Below are 12,023 nucleotides of genomic sequence, written 5' to 3'. Positions count from 1 at the left end.
AGCTTTGAGGTTTTTGTCATAGATACAAATAGATTATGTGTTTTTTTGTATGTTAGTTATTGTGCTGACATTTAGCTCTGTGATTGCGTAAGTGTGAGACGTGTCAAAGGCTAGCTCAGCCGCAGGCATCCTGAGGCTGGTAACTTGTTCCCCAATTCTCTGAAACTTGTAAAAAAAGGGAACTTCTGTATGTGTATATAAACTCCGTGACAAATATAGCAAGTTGCAATTTTTAATACAGCATATCGTGTCTGTGTTTTAATTGACCGACCGGTGAGGGGGCTATACATCCACCTGTCCAAAGTCCAGCCTAGGCAACAAAACCAGAACCGACCCTTACAAATAGGTCTTCCACTTATTAGTCCTCTACCCAGCTGACACTGTAAAGATAACAGAGGTTTGTGTGTCCCTTCTCGCCATAATAGGTGTACTGCACAATAGTCACTTTTTCACTCTCCTCATCTTCCTTCTCCCCCACTTTATTTTTTGTTTCCCCTTTGTTTGTCAATTTTATGTATTTTTTTGTTTTGGTGTTCACGTTTGTCACGTTTGATTAGTAGGGTGCGGGTCCTCGGGCCAGCCCTGAACGTCTTGGGAGTGGGTGGACATGGCCTTCTGGCTTAGTTCGCCTGCTCTCATGGGGTCTCCCTTCGGGGGAGCCCCACCTAGTACTGGGAGGTTTCTGTTTCGGCAGACCCTCTAAGGATTGGGGTCTGTGTCGGCTTTGGTTGCACAGACCCTGCGAGTACCTCAGTCCCTGTCAGGAGCCTAACGCCCTGGGGGATCAGGTTTGGGTCCTTCTTACGGAGGACTAATTGACGTAAGCACCCGTTTGCACTTTTTTGTTGCACCTCTTTATGTGTGTGCACATTTTTTATGCACCGGGTGGAAGTTTTTTGGGTGTGTTTTGCACGCCATGAGCTTTTCAATAGAGCCATAATAACAGGCGTAAGAGGACTCGTGTACGTTGGTGACTGTGGTGGAGTAAATGTCAATGTTGTTGTGTAGGTGACTTATGAGGAAGCCCAATTCATAGGCCTCGATGTATAGAACCATCTTTTTGTACTTCTTGTCATACATGTACCGGCTCTGTGTCACCTCTCAGAACCAGAAAACCACCGCATACTCGTCCTTTTCTGTTCCGATTTATGATTTCTTTGGTTGGATTCTCCATTATCTGGGATATTGTCATAAATCACCACCACAATCTGCTCCTCGGGGATGCCTTTCTTCTTGACAATTTGATAAGCGTGGCACACTTCAGCCTGATGTCTATAGTTGTACCAGCCATTGGAGCCTGCCGCCAGGACCACCTACTGCCCCCCCCCCCTTAGGGGCAGCGTACTTGGGAGCAGTAACGCCACGGCTACAATTCTGTTACTGTGCATTCATAGACCATTCAGGGACCTGGGATCACTTCTCCCTGGTCCTGGGGATCCCTTTTCCACCAAAACTGAGAGTGACACCCTTATTTAATCAGGAATGCCACCCCCCACATTCACACACATACACCAAATCATAAGTACAGTATAATAAACAAAATCATAAAAATATAACAAAATCTAAAATACCCCTGCAAATTAATATCGGTGGCGTTTGCTCCGTCTGGGCTGCCCACGGGCACGGCCAACTGGAGGATCTTCATGATTGGGATGTTAGCAGGGGAGGGAGTATCTTCATAAGGGGGGTGTTAGCAGGGGAGGGAGCAGGGGAGGGAGTATCTTCATAAGGGGGGTGTTAGCAGGGGAGGGAGTATCTCTTCATGGGGGGGTGAGTGAGCAGGGGAAGGAGGAGCCTCCCCTGGTGTCTCTCCTCCTGCTGGCCTGCCCTCCAAGGCCACTGCTATCCTTGTGAGACAGACAGTGACGGCAGCCGTATTGGCCTGGCCAGCCCGGGTATTGTCCTGCACAGCCTGGGTCAGGGCAGTCACCTCCTGGGCCACGCCTGTTGTGGCGGTCTTCAGGTCCCACAAACATGTGATGACCGCCAATGAGTTTGTGGCCACATCACCGAGTGACTCCTTCATTTCACCCAGGCTGTGCTCCATCTGAGTCAGAGTGACTTTTGGTCGCCCCTGAGGCTTGTGGCCTGGGAGGAGGGGGGAGAGTGACCCTTGTGGGTTGCGGCCTGTTGGGGGAGGAGTGGGAGGGGCTACCCCTGATGGTGGCCTGACTGCTGCCAGCCTCTGGGGTAGCCTCAAATGTCATCATATCAGAGGCCAAAAGGACTTCCTGGCCAATTTGAAGATCTTCTTCCTCCACCCCCTCATCCTCCTCCCCTCACCCTCCTCATGAGGGGAGGTTTGGCCACTCCCCTCCCCTGGGGACTCCTCAGCAGCCTCTTGTCCTTGGGGTGGTGCAGCAGCCTGGCCTGATGGGCCAGCAACCTCCTGGCCTGATGGGCCTGCAATCTCCTGGTCATCTGTGGAGGACACAAAACAATCACAGGTTTGAGGATCCACACACTTGGCACATCTTCCCTTCCCCCACCCACACATGCTAATCACCAGATAGAAAAACCCAAAACTTACCTGGCCCCACAGGAACACCTGTCTGATATCCATGCAGGCCCACCACCTGCTTTGGCTGGAAACACCGAGCCACTGTCCATTCCTCCTCACTCAGACAGATGGGGCAGGGTCCCCCTCCTCCAGTGCCCCTGGCATGGGCATTGATCTTAGCCACCTTGTTCCGGACCACGCTCTTTAGATCGTTGATCTTTTTTTGGATACCAGCGGGGGTCCTCGTCTCCCCCCCCGCTGCATTGATCTGATCCGTTATCTTCTTTAGAATCGCCTTCCTTTGGGCCCGGGGAGGTGTTCCGGCTATCAGGCCCTTGTAAATAGCGCCCATATATGACGATGGACCTAGCAAGGATTTGCTTCTCAACCTGATTAAAATTGAGCTTCCTGCGCTTGGGTGCCATCACAGACACCACTCAGCAACAAGAAAACTCACAGGACAAACAAACAAATACACACACAACAAACAAACAAAAACACTCACAGAAGAAACACACAAAAAGCAAAACACACAAGCAGACAGCTACTACAAATTCAAAAACAAACACAAAATACAATCAGAATAAAAAATAAAAAAAAACACTCAGAAAAAAAAAAAACTGAAAATACACTAAGTAGAAACAAACACCAACTACTATCTAATACTCCTCCAAAACTTCTCTAACACACACAACTCACCAACAAACACTGACAAACGTTCAGAGCAGAAGCAACTTGCTCTAGGAAGGGTAACACAGGGAAATACTTTTGCAAGGGAAGTGTGTTTGACTGGGGCTATTTATACACAGGGCGATCCTCAAACTAAGTACGCTTGGCCTTTTACCTATCTCACTGATTGCGCCGAGCAAAGTTCTGCACATGCCCAGTGAGAAGCAGATTTGTGCGCGCATGCGCAGTACGGCCGGCCCTTCATTTGCATGGGGTCACGGCTCATTACAATGAAGCACGCCCACTTCCTTCCCACTTGCAATAACCCCGCCTTACGCCTTGGGATATAAGTTGCGCAAGCGCAATTGTGTGCGCAAATGCGCTGTGGATACGGCAATTACGACACCAACTTAGGGCGCCGTAACTTAAATGACATAAGTTTTGAGTAACTTAATTTGCGGCGCTGGCTGTGGATCTGGCCCATATTTTTTTTTTTTTTTTATATTATAATTTTATATATATATATATATATATATATATATATATATATATATATATATATATATATGTATATATATATGTATGTATGTATGTATGTATGTGTGTGTGTGTGTGTGTGTATATATATATATATTAGAGAGAATAATTTCAGTGCTGAATCTTTTCTCATCCACCACACCAACATGCAAGTGACTTAAATCTCCCTTTTAAAACTGCACTCACCAACTTGCAATGCCTCCCCCTTTCGCGTTTGTCTCAAACGCTTTTTAAACCACACAAGGGGTTAAAACGATTATCCAATTTGTGCTCAACAGGATCTCACCACATGTGAATAATAATGACTAAAGTGCTCCAATAGTGTGTTTAAAGTTTCAACCAGTTTATTTAAAACACATAAAGACTCCAGCCTTTAGGCTTCATGCACACTGGACGTTTTTGGAAGTTTTTACTGCAGCTGTTTATGGCAGTTGAATTTTTTTTTTTCTATAGTCAATTAACTCTCTATCATGTTATCCTAGGTGTACATGCACACATAGGCTGTTATCAGCAGTTTTGGGCAGTGGCGTTTTTGAGCAGTAAAAAATAACCTAAACTACTGGGTTCTGAGAGACGTTTTTCAGCTGTAAAAACGCTCTAAACGTTCAAACGTCACTCACCAGCGTTTTTTAATGAGATTTTTTTTTCTTCAACAAAAAAACGCTAATCTCTAACGCAGAAAAACACTAAAACACGCTAATAAACACTAGAAAAATGCTATTGAAAAACAGCTGAAACAAGTTGACAAAGGTTGAAAAACTCACTGCAAAGCTACTGGCATTTTTAGAACGTTATTTTAACGTCCAGTGTCTGTCCTTACACTCATATCCAACTTTAAAAAACAGCAAAATGGGAAAATCACAGCAAATCTTGCAAGTTAATAGCGCAGCGGTGCACTGCGGTCACGGTGGACCTGAAGTGTGCTCTTGATATCTCTCTCACCCACTCCACAGCGGTAGATCGCGGTGTCGGTATTTTGCTTCCTACTTAGGCGTCACACGTCGGTGATGATGATTGCCGTACAGCCATGCCCCCCTATGTTTTTACTGTTTGTTAAGGGTTAAAATACTAAATATATACTTTCTTAGTGGCAGATTTTTAATGCTAGCTCTTTAGGTGCAGTGGTGGTAATTTAAATTAGGGGCAGTTTCTTACCAACAGTTTTTTGTGAGATAGTGTGTGTGTGTGTGTGTGTGTGTGTGTGTGTATATAATAAATATATATATATATTATAGTCGTGGCCCTATGTTCGAGAGGGAAGTGAATCACATAAACACGCAACGAGACTGTGTTTGAGAATTGCCTTGAAAAAGGTAAGGGTGGGAGGGTATCATGCACTGGAATCGACAGTGAGTGTGGGAGAGTGCTCTGTTTAAATAGTCTCCGGGCTCCTCCCATAAACTCAGGCCACCATGTTGGCCTTCTAATTTATGGTCGTGGCCCTATGATCGAGAGGGAAGTGAATCACATAAACACACAACGAGACTTACAACATAAATAGACTTGGAGTGTGCCTTGATGGTCTGGTCGGAATGCCCAGAAAAAGGGGGCAAAAGACTCAGATAGGGAAATAGCTTGTATCGATTTGTTGTGTTATTGAGCCAGCTTGGTAAAGGCCTGTGCCATTTTCTTCCTGAGGGTTCGGGATATAGGTAGCAAAGCAAGCGGACTTCCATCGGCCCAGTTTTTTGATCACGGGGGTCTTGTACTCCGTGTTGGGAGGCGGCTGAGGCTGCTCCAATGCGGCAGGAATGTCTATAAAAGTGACTGGGGTTGAAGCCTAGGTTGCTTAGAAAGATCCTGATGTGTTTGATGAATTGGCTGCTGCTGAGGGGGCTGGTTGAGAAGGGTAGTAAGGGGCTGTTCTCAGATTGGTCGGGAAGCCGAGACAGCAGTCGATCAAGGACTGTTACTGGGCACCCGGCATTGTTGGTCTGAAATAGCAAGATGTCGACCCCTGGGCCTGTTTGTTGTGTTTAACTGACTCTGAGACGAAAGGGGGGAAGTGGTTCGGGCAGCGAGTCAGGTGGCGTCGGAGCAGTGTGTGGCTGCCTGGGCCGCTGACAGTGAATTTGCCTGGTCGTAGGAAAGTGTAGAAGGCCAAGTAGATGGCCGCCTGGATGACTAGGCTGGGCAGAGCCCCGAAGGGGGAACGAGTGAGGATCTCGGACATGTCCCTGAAAATGGCACTGGTGATAGGTAGGCGTTTGCCACTGGTCTGAGTTTCTGAGTGCCTCATAAGAGTGACTTAACGGCGTGGGCAGTGAACACCGACGGTTTGCTGGGGTCTTCTAAAGAAAGGAAGTGCTGGAAGCCGGCAAGGTACAGTTTGATAGTGTTATAAGCGAGGGCACAGGTTGGTAAAAAACAAAAAACGGTAGGGAAATTTAACTAGCAAATACCCAACCGCTACAAGGTACAAAACATCCAACGTCCAAGACAACTACGTGAACAAATTTATTTTAAATTCATATGATGTGAACAAAAAAAAAAAGAATCCTAGTCAGTCACATTAGTGATCAACTAGATAAGAGTGCAAATTATGTCATAAATATCAAACGACTAATATTTGAAAAACTTGAGTGATAAGAAGATAAGCTTTAAAAGCCCACTCTACTGTGCATACATTAATATGCTATCAAAAAAAGCCAACTATTCAAATATTAAGTGAATATTTGGTGGAAAAAGGTATTTAAATCTATCAAAATCTAATACATTTTAATTAGGATGGAAACAATTAATATAAATTCTCTAAATGAAAAAGGGAAAAAAAAAATTAAGAAAGAGCCCATCCTTGCATGACACAACACGTATAAAAAGGAAACCAGGTATACAAAAATTCAAGCATTATTGATAAATTCATTTACATCAGTATCAATGTTACGGCCATATGGGGTATAAGTCTTGAGACGCATCATCTCAAGCTTAGAAATCTCCCTAACCAGAGAGCTCCCCCTCCAATGAGGTCTAAACTTGTCTATTCCAAGAAATAAGGTATTAGTCGGATCTCGGTTATGTACTGTAAGATAATGTTTGGATACTGAATGGTTTTTAAACCCTGCGATGATGTTCATGATTGGCTCATTTAGATGAACTTGGAGGGGGCGTTTCATACAGCCCACATATTGCAGGCCACAAGGGCACTGCAGCATGTACACCACCCCCTCTGTAGCACAAGTGATAAATGTTTAATACAGTGCTCCTTATGAATAACTGTAGATCTAAACAACGTGATCCTTCTACTAGTGCAGGAATTGAGGGAACAGACCCTACAATGTCCGCACCTGTAGTAACCAGTCAGTTGGTCAAAAAAAAACCCTAGTAGACACCAGAGGGTTTAGAACATTGGGTGATGTGCAATCCTGTAAGGATGTTACCCCCTTGAATATAACCCTTGGTCTTTCAGGTAAGATGTTTTTCAAAACTATATCATTTGTTGCGATATGCCTATGCTTATTGATCAACTGTTTAATACCCTTATGCTGAATTGAATAGGGCGTAATGAATGGAACACCTAAGGGGAATTGGTTACGATCCTCCAAACTCCTTTCTGCCAGCAGATCCTCTCTCGCTGTGGCCCTAATGTCGGGTACACATGGTCGTTTTCTGTGAAGTAAAAAACGACGTTTTTGAAACTTCAATTTTCAAAAACGACGTTGCCTACACACCATCGTTTTTTCACAATGCTCTAGCAAAGCGAGGTTACGTTCACCACGTTGTTTCCATTGAAGCTCGCTTCATAACTAGCTTCTGGGCATGCGCGGGTTCAAAAACTTCATTCTAAACGTCGTTTTTTGCTACACACGGTCAATTTCTGTGAAGTAAAAAACGACGTTTTGAAAAACGACACATAAAATTGAAGCATGCTTAAATTTTTTTTTGACGTTTTTTACAAGACATAAAGCAACGTTTTCCCCCATACACGGTCAATGAAATTCACGTTTTTAAAAACGTTGTTTTTTTACATCGCATAAAACGACCGTCTGTACGCGGCATAACAGACTCCAAAGTGTCCCTAAGGAACCCACTTTCATAATCAAAAAATGAAAGGAAAAAAAGGGGGAAGGAGAGGGAGGGAGTGGGTGAAACCCTGGGGAGGAATAGGGAGGGAAGGTAGTCGACCAACAGGGGGCCTAAAGGGGTTACTTGGAGCAACACAATAATGATCAATGAAATTAATTATATAATTCAAGTTAATTTATTGGTATCAAAGGTAAAAGGTAAGCACAAGATATGAGAACTACATTTAAAATAGTTAGCCATATAATACGTGAGGCTAGCTAGTGTGAGAAAACAACATATAGACAGCAACAAAGACATAGACAAACATGGACAATCCACGTGATCCGGACACGTGTGTGTTCAGCCTGAACATAGAACGTACACCTTGGAGAGTATATTCCTAGATGAATGTGCGGCAGTCAGTGGACTGAAAGAGTAAGGACCGTACAGTCCAGACAGTAATGTCCATATTGTGTACTATGTGTAAAGGCTGGACACTGGCTTGTTGTCCACAATGGGGGAGGGTGGAGAGAGGAGAAAATACCAGGGTGAAAATAATGGCAAGGATCCTTGAGATGGTCAAAGGCCAAGTATATGGCAATACGAAACTTGGATCTTCCAGGAATCTAATATGTATCCAAAATAGTCTGGTTAGAGGTGAACGATGAGGTTCAGTTCATTAATTGATAGAAGGCACTTTTTAACTGAAGCATTGGTATCTGGCAAAATGCATTTGGTTGTGCACTTATAATCTCAATAATATAACTTGAGAATATTGGAAATTGAAAGCGTCGGCTATATTCAATTTTGCCCCCAGATTTGCTGGGTTCAGCTGTGTCAGGATAGGGGTAATCAGCCTCAAAATGGTTAAAGAGATAAATGTCTTGCAGCAACATAGATTGTATCAGCACATTTCTGCTCGGTATGACAGTGGTTGTATTGTTGTATACATTACCACATCCTTGGGCTGCTGCAAACAGGATGAATCTCTCCGTAAGGTGGATCAGATGGAGACTTCAGAAAGTCCTGGTATCCCTCTGTGGCAATCACTAGTTAGCTGGATCGACGTGATGCCGCTTGCCGCGAGTCCCAAGCTTTAATGAGCAGTATGGGCCGGACGTTTGTGTCTATTAGGGATCCATCCATTGGTGCCGGTATAGAAAGTATCGTTCCGCCTTAGTCAGGTCCTAGATGCCAGTAGCTGTAAAAGCTAGTATGGTCGTATTCTTCCGACCTCCGTCCTCCCGACAACCCGCGGATGTCACGTGTTAATGTGGAAGTGGTGACGTTAACGTGTTTCGCCTAGCACATTGGCGTAGCTTCGTCTCGGACGTATTGATCGTCGGCAGAGACGCACGTATATTATGTATGCATCGCTGCCTGTGATCTGCACCAATTAGAACAGGGAGTAAACACGTCATGGTTGATATGTCGTAATTGCCATGTTGTTTCTTTCAAGATGGAAAAGTAATTTTAGTAGTTCTTTAATAGATGGCTGTGCGGTCATTAAAACACAAGGGGGGGGGGCAAAAGGAAGAGGGGGAGGGAAGCACAATTTGGAAGGAGAGGGGAAAAGGATTGGTTTGTGGTGCTCAGTGGCATGTGCCCAATACTTCCAAAAAAGGAAAAAAAACTTGTGAGTTAAAGCCGCACAGCCATGAAACAGTCCATAAGTATCATATTCATTTCAAATGGCAGGAAAGGAGACACTAGGGAATGGGAGGAGAGGGGAAAGGGATCATTACAGATCTGACAGGGAAGACACATAAGGACTACCATAGAATATGAAAAGTGACCATGGCCTTGAGTGGATAGAGTGTAGTGTGAGGATCTTGTCATTTAAATATTAAATGAATTGATATAAATTAGTCCCAAATCAAGGGGAGGAGAATATACAGTCATAGATAGAGAGAAACAACAAATATAGTAATGAGGATTCAACATAGGAGGCATGTAAGTACTTGAAAGGGACAGGAGGAGGCATTTGTTATGAGTCCAGGAAGGCCTGTAGATTAAGTTCCGTGTTGAGGCCAATGGGCACAAGGGACTTAAGGCGGTATACCCACCATTTTTCTTTCTGAAGAAGCACCCGATCGAAGTCGCCACGTCGATTCGGGAGTTGGATGGCATAAATGCCCTTCACGGTTAGGCCCTTTGAACATCTATTATGACATTGGGCAAAGTGTTTGGCAAGGGGTTCCTCTGGTTCTTTCCGTTTGTCATTGATTTCCCTTAGGTGTTCCCCCACACAGACCTTCAGTGCACGTTTGGTTTTACCCACATAAATTTTAGGGCAGGGGCAGGTGATAACATATATCACACGTGTTGTGGAACGGTTGATTAAGTTTCTTATTTCGTAAGAGCCTTGTCCAAGGGCATCGGTAAAAGTCGAGGTTCTGTCCACATATGGGCAGACCTGGCACCTATTACATGGGAACATTCCCAAAGTCCTTGGGTAATTGGATAGCCAGGTTGTTTCTGGTTCATTTGTGAACTCAGATCGAATCAAAATGTCACCGATGCTCTTGGCTCTGCGGGCCACCAGTTTAGGGGAATTGCCCACCAGGTCTGTCAAAGTTGGGGCGTTACGCAATATGCCCCAATGCTTCTCGAACACTGCGGACATTTTCCCATTGGGATCCATATGCGGTGATAATTCTGATAGGCTCAGACGATTCTTGGGAAAGTTTATCAATTGTTCGTTTCTTAGTGAGGAGGTCAAGGCGGTCGCGGATCGCCGGCCTTTTTAATTGTGCCATGGGAGTAACCACGCTCTCTAAATCGTGCATACAATTCCTGGCTTTCCAGTCTATAGTCATCCGGACTGGAGCAATTTCTCTTGATGCAGAGAAATTGGCCAACGGAATTCCGTTTTTAAGCCAGTGCGGATGATGACTCGTCGCATAGAGGAGGTTATTGGCCGCTGTGTCTTTCCGGTATGTACATGTGTGAAGTTGTTGGTTTCTCATGGTTATTAGCAAGTCAAGAAAGGGGAGGTTTTTAGCGTCAAAAGTGTATGTTAGATGTATGTTATGTTTGTTGGTATTTAATTCAAGTAAGAATTGATTTAGTGACTCAACAGATCCCCGCCAAAGCATCAAGACGTCGTCGATGTACCGCCACCACGTTAGGACGTGACGGCGGTACATCGGGGACGTATAGACCTCCTCCTCCTCCTCCCAAAGGCCAAGGTGGAGGCAGGCATAGGCTGGTGCCCAGGCTGCCCCCATCGAGGTGCTCCTTATTTGGTGGTAGTAGGAATTCAGGAACTGAAAGTAGTTGTTATGAAGTGCAAAATGGAGAATCTCCACCAGGAATTCATTTTGGGGTCCCGAGGAAGGGTACATGGACTAGAGGAAGATTTCTACTGCCTTGATACCGGTGGAGTGTGGGATTGATGTGTATAAGGATTTAACATCAATCCCTACAAGTAGTATGTCACCGTGCTCTTTCCCGATGTCCAAGTCATTGAGTTTGGCCAGGACATGTTGAGTGTCCTGGACAAACGACAAACGGTCTGTGACCATTTCTTTCAGAAGTAGGTCAAGGTATTTCCCAATCCTTTCAAGAGGTGCATGGCAGGCAGACACTATTGGTCTGCCCGGAGGTTCGTGTAAGTTTTTATGGACCTTGGGGATGATGTAAAACGTGGGAGTATTATAATCTAATACGCCAAGGTAGTTGAATTCCTTCATAGTAAGGAGGCCCTCCTCCTTAGCCAATTTTAGTTTGTTATTCAATGAATTTACCACCATTGGAAAGGGGTTACGGTCTAATTTTTTGTAGGTGGATGGATCATTAAGAAGGCGTTTAGCTTCACGTTCATACTGGTCTTGTTTGAGGAGGACAACATTTCCCCCTTTTGTCGCTGTTTTTAATAACAATGCTTTTGTTATTTTGCAAGTCTTTTAGGGTTTTCCGTTCATCTGGGGTTAAATTGTCCTTTACTTTTACAAGTCCAGTCAATTCTTTCAAGGTCTGCTTGGACCATATCAATAAATAGATGTAGCCAACGGTTCTTTGAAATCGGGGGCATTTTGAGGAACCTAATTTTGAGATTGGCTCGTCGAATGAGGACATGTGGTTCTGTGCTGGTTGAAGGATTTTCATCCAGCAGGGAATTGAGAATGTCCAACATTCGCCGGTCATCATCACTAGTTATCTCGGTAGTCTTGGTGGTCAGATCAACCTTGGTATAAAGGGATCATAACCCTTCTCCTTAAACCGGTTGGTCAATACCTTGGATTGTTCCAAAAATTTGTGGGGGTCAGAACAGTTCCTCCGAAGCCTCAAATATTGACTTTTAGGAACCACT

Source organism: Rana temporaria, chromosome 1 (assembly GCF_905171775.1).
Source record: "Rana temporaria chromosome 1, aRanTem1.1, whole genome shotgun sequence".
NCBI lineage: Eukaryota > Metazoa > Chordata > Amphibia > Anura > Ranidae > Rana > Rana temporaria.
This window is presented reverse-complemented; position numbering follows the sequence as displayed.